This window comes from Triticum aestivum, chromosome 5B (assembly GCF_018294505.1).
Source record: "Triticum aestivum cultivar Chinese Spring chromosome 5B, IWGSC CS RefSeq v2.1, whole genome shotgun sequence".
In the NCBI taxonomy this organism is placed as follows: domain Eukaryota; kingdom Viridiplantae; phylum Streptophyta; class Magnoliopsida; order Poales; family Poaceae; genus Triticum; species Triticum aestivum.
Genome location: NC_057807.1, coordinates 263,305,078 through 263,310,559, shown reverse-complemented (window position 1 = coordinate 263,310,559; position 5,482 = coordinate 263,305,078). Strand labels below are relative to the sequence as shown.

Below are 5,482 nucleotides of genomic sequence, written 5' to 3'. Positions count from 1 at the left end.
TCCAACATATATTCTTACTTTTCCCAAACCACAAGAAACTTTGTGTGTGGCTCAATGCCATCGTACTGTATTTATGTGCCAAGTTTCGTCTATAACAAAAAATCGTTTGCTCACACAAATAAATACCAAGCTATAGCTAGAAATAGAAAACAACATTGAAAGTTTAAAATAGAAAAGATAGTAGGAAACTAAAAGCCCCCCCCCCCACACTGTGACTGGGCCGTAAGATCACAGTGCAAGGCCCAGCCCAGTCGCCCTACTCCCACCTCCTGTTCACAGGAGGGCGTGGAGGCCATCCATGGCGCCCCGGCCAGGTGCCGGCCATCCCGCGGCTCTCCCTGTTGGTTAAGAGCGCCCCAGCAGTCTCCCTCCCAATCTGGAACCCTAGCCCCCAAAATTTCCCCTCCTCCTCTTCCGCTTCTCCTCTGTTCCTCGTGCACGAGCTGCCGTCAACGCGTCATCGCCGCCGTCGCGGCCACTGTCATCACCTACGCACGGAAGGACGTCCAGGAGGTCCAGTGGGGCCGTCTTCGTCCGTCCCGAGCATCAACTCGAGCGGGGCCGCCCCGTACGCTCGCCATCGAGCCCGTCCCCACCGCGTACATCGCCGGCGTCCGCCGGCGTCGCCTCGACTCCACTCCGCCTCCGGCCTCCCCGACCTCGCCTATGTGCTCGCTGTGAGCACCTCGTTCGATCCCCTCTGTTTTCCCTTCGAATCCATCGTTGTAGCCGCCGTGCCCGAGGTCCCGCGTACGCGTACATGCGTGCTTGTTGTCGCTGCTCTATGTCTCTGCTCTTGCCTTGCTCGCTGCTGCGTGCGTCCTAGTACCACTGCCTGTTAGTGATGCTTGATGCTGCTCCTCGCGCCGCTCATTGCTTGCTGCTGCTCCCTGCGTGCCGACGTTGCTGCTCCTAGCTGCTGCCCTTGCCGCTGCTACTTGCTACTGCGGCTGTTTGCTGCCGTACGGCTGCTGCTTGATGCACCTGCTGCTGCCTCCACTGATGCCCCCTGCTGGAGTTTGCTGCTACCGGTAGCCACGGCCATGGCCATGCGCCTGTGTGCTTGTGCGTGGTGCACAGCCAAACCATGGCCGGCTTGTGCCACTGCATATGGCCGGCCCAAGTTTTAGTTAGGGGCTAATTTTGTTACTAGTTAGGCTAATCAGTACTAGTACTACTTAAATCAGTTGCAACCCTAAGACGTGTGCCCCCCATCTCTAATTAGGATTGCTTTATTTATTTGATTATTAGATAAGTAGTCATGACATGTGGCCCCTCCTGTAACTTGAAATAAAAAAGGGTGCCTAAGTCAATGACACATGGGACCCATGTGCACTGTTCACTTTTGACTAGTCAAAATATGACTGGGTCAATCCAGCCCCTGGCCCCACATGTCACACACATGCACACATTGCTGGGTACACTCCTGTGTACCCATAGCAATTTGTCTGTTTTTTCGAATTAATGTAATTAAAGAAATTTCAGAACATTGTTAAAACTTTGAAAAATCATATAAAATAAACCGTAACTCCGATGAAAAAGTTTTATACATGAAAGTTGCTCAGAACGACGAGACGAATCCGAATACGCGGTCCGTTCATCTGTCACATGCCCCTAGCATAGCAAACATGCAACTTTTCCCCTCCGGTTCATTTGTCTAACAGACGTCCGGAACCGGGACAACTTTCCCGGATGTTTCCCCCTTCGCCAGTATCGCCTAGCACCGCGTTAGAACACCTTTAGCCCCGCTTATTGTCTTGTTATACTTATGTTTGCGTGTATTTACTATTTCTTCCCCCTCTTCTTCTTCGGTAGACCTCGAGACCGCTACTAATGCCCCTGTGATTGACTACATCGACGACGACCCTCCTTGTCTGAGCAACCAGGCATGCCCCCCCTTTGATCATCCTGATATCGCCCATTCTATACTCTCATGCTTGCATTAGATTTTGCTATTGTTATTGTTTGCTCCTATTCTGATGCATAGCCTGCTTTTGTACCTGCTTATTGTTACCTACTTGCTTATCCTAAACTGCTTAGTATAGGTTGGCTAGTGATCCATCAGTGACCCCCACTTGTCCTTGTTGCCCCTGCTTCATCATCGACGCCTCTATCGACGTGATCGACGACCAGAGCCCGACACCTCACATCACATCACGCCCCTTTAGTTGCTCGACTCTGCAAAGCTACTATCGAGTGCCGAGGGTGATCCCTCATAACGCACTCCTGATGATAATTATGTAGTGTAGCTATTCGGTCGTGGTCATTGAGGGTGATTTCCTCTTTCACCATTCCCGATATGGCCCTGTCGTTCAACACCTCAAGTGTGAACCTCGAGGGTGGTCCCTCTTACGTTCACCTTGATGATTACATTGAGTGGAATCCACCAGGGGTGATTCCTCGGGTATTCCCCTTGATGTTTGGACACACGGTTACCTTGACTTTACTTGAGACCTTGGTGAAAGTCGGGCGGGCCCGGAGAGCACCCGCAAGATCATCACGTGGCACGGCCGGGCATTCTAGGCACTTGTTGTAAGTCCATGAGACGGGGCGACGGGGTCACTTTTGATCGTGAGTCTCTGCTCGTCTCCGCAAGCTAATAATACACTATGGTTTGGGTATTTGTTCTGAGTTGGCCTCTGGCCTTTATGCACCAACCACCACGTGAGAATAGTTATGGGCCTCGACGTCACATTATCAGCCGAAGCTTTGTCAGACGTCCAGTTCACCAGTGCGGCACGGCTGGCCCGACACCATCCTGTAGTGGTGGAGCCTGGTCCACCCTGTTCGCAACGACCCGGAGTGCAAAGGGCGATGGGCCCAGACCCCGGAGTGCTTAGGAGGTAGACCGGCAGGGACCTCTCTGCTGAGCCCACGTAGGGCTGCGACGTGTTGATCTTCCGAGGCCGGGCATTGACCCCAGAAAGGTGTGTCCGGCCAGAGTGATCGAGCATGTTGGAAAACGTGGTGCACCCCTGCAGGGAAGATTATCTATTAATAGCCGTGTCCACGGTAACGGACGTTTAGACTTATATCCTGATCTTATATAACTACAAATGGATACTTGAGATATGTGGCTCCGGGATTGCTTTCTCGCGGGGAGTCGAGGAAGGATCTCTGGGCATTAATGTTACAACATGCTTGTTAAATATAAACTGCTATTCTTTACTCTTCTACATGCTGCAAGACGCTCGGAGCTGCGTGAAGATGCTAGTCTTCGATAGGCTAGGCCTTCCCCCTCTATTCTTGCATTCTGCAGTTCAGTCCACAGATACAACCCTTCCATTTGATACCAATGCATACTTAGTATAGATCTGATGCTTGCGAGTACTTTGGATGAGTACTCACGGTTGCTTTGCTCCCCTTTTCCCCCTTCTTCCTTCTTTCTGGTTGTTGCAACCAGATGGTGGAGCCCAGGAGCCAGATGATGCCACCCCCGCAGACTACTACTACTACCCAGAGGGTGCCTTCTACTATGTGGAGCCCGCCGACGACCAGGAGTAGTTAGGAGGTCCCAGGCAGGAGGCCTTGCCTCTTCGATCGTTGTTGCTTTTGTGCTAGACTTCTTAAGGCATCCTTGTTTAACTTATGTCTGTACTCAGATATTGTTGCTTCCGCTGACTCTTGTGTATCGAGCTATGTATTCGAGCCCTCGAGGCCCCTGGCTTGTAATATAAAGCTTCTATTATTTTATTTGTATCTAGAGTTGTGTTGTGATATCTTTCCGTGAGTCCCTGATCTTGATCGTACACATTTGCGTGTATGATTAGTGTACGATTGAATCGGGGGCGTCACAAGTTGGTATCAGAGCCGACTGCCTGTAGGATCCCCCTTTCCAACACCTTGGCCGAAGTGGAGTCTAGACTTTGAAAAACTAATTTACTAACATGGTTGTGTGGCTTACGGGCCCACGTCGCCATTGGGTGGTATTAGGATCTTTTATTCCTCGTCTATACTCTGGGACTCTGATATCTCTCCTATTCGGGTTAAATTATTTTGCTAACTCTAACTCTAGGTTCTCGTAAATACTTTCTCCCGGAGGGTCTCTCACTCTAGATGATTGCTTGGTGCACTAGAAGATTCTAAAGATACTCTCCGATGTTTTCCCGAGACCCTTGTACCCTTTGCCGTTGCGATCCCTACCACCGATAAATCCTTAGGTGTAACTACCTACGTTGTCGTTCATACAGTCATTCCTCGTTGATCTTGTTATTACAAGATACCTTTAATTTCTCCTTATTTGTTCCAAGAATACCTTGTGCCTACTGCCTTGCAGCTCTTTGCCACATTAATACCCCTACGGATAATTACTCGCGCTTGTCGAGTATCCGTTTGTCCACAGTTGTTCATGTGTTTCACAAAATTCTTTGGAATGCTATTTGATCTTCTGAAACTCCTCAGTAGCCTATTATTCTTGTTCCTCCTTACCTGGTTACACTATGGTTACTTCCATATGTCCAGCAATGCTCTTTAGCAACTTTTGTCATCATAATTTTGAGCAATTGATTCGATGTGTTTGTGAATGCTCACAATCTTCAATCAAAATTAGAATTATTTCCATCGGCTCAGACGTCACTCCCGGACATGAGCTGGTGTTTGACAAATCAAGCCATGATTGATTGTTGATCTATGTCTATTCAAATTACTTGTCTTTGGTCAGAGCTTCTGCTCCTGATCCACCGTTTTGGAAATCATAATTCGTTTGCATTTAAGCTTTGAATTATTCAGTTGTTTCTATAGTCTGATATCCTGGCATTCTTTCTTCTTCTGGGGGAGTATCGATACTCACATCAGATCCCTTGTGGACCACAAGGTCCTTTGTTGGATTTTATCCGATAGCGTCCTTCATATTCAATAACCTTGTGAGCATCCCCTCGGATACATAATGCCCTTGGCAAATGGTATCCTTTGCTTCCTCAACCATGCTCTACTCCCGAGCTTGAGATATTTACTCCTGAAGATTATAGTATATGTTCCTAAGATACCCTAATGGGTTGAACCTATGCCTTCCATAATCTGTATGAACCCGGAAACTTCCACGGGTCATACTCTACTGGTGTTATGCCGGATAAGAACTCAACACTATGGCTTCGTCTAAAATGAGAAGTGAATGAAAGGTTATGCATTGGAGAAGTGGGAGTCGACCTTGAACTTTGTGTTCATGCCCATGGACCTGATGTGGAACTTATCATGGAAGCTTCTTGTTATAATAATAATCCCCTTGTGATAAGTTCATGTGTTATCTATATTTGGTCCTTTGCAACCGTGGTTCCAACCATGATTGTTCTTCTTTGATTTCATTTCTCGGACAAGTGGAAGTACTTGTCTTCTATAGATCATTTCACCTGTCCAACCTTTGTTCTGCTATACCCTCGAGTGTTACCCTCTGGTATCTCGAGAATATCACGGAACTACATAACTTATTGTGAGTTTTTCATCAACTATTATTCTCGCCAATTCAATTTTTTCACGAGTTCTGCGT

The 5,482-nt window shown here is 48.2% G+C and overlaps 1 long non-coding RNA gene across 1 annotated transcript; it reads left to right on the top strand.

Moving 5' to 3' along the window:
* The first annotated feature begins 288 nt into the window (after positions 1-288).
* LOC123115957 (uncharacterized) lies at positions 289-3,699 on the top strand. Its single transcript, XR_006456860.1, has 2 exons — positions 289-677; positions 3,404-3,699. It is a non-coding gene; the product is annotated as an uncharacterized lncRNA (long non-coding RNA).
* The last annotated feature ends 1,783 nt before the right edge of the window (positions 3,700-5,482 follow it).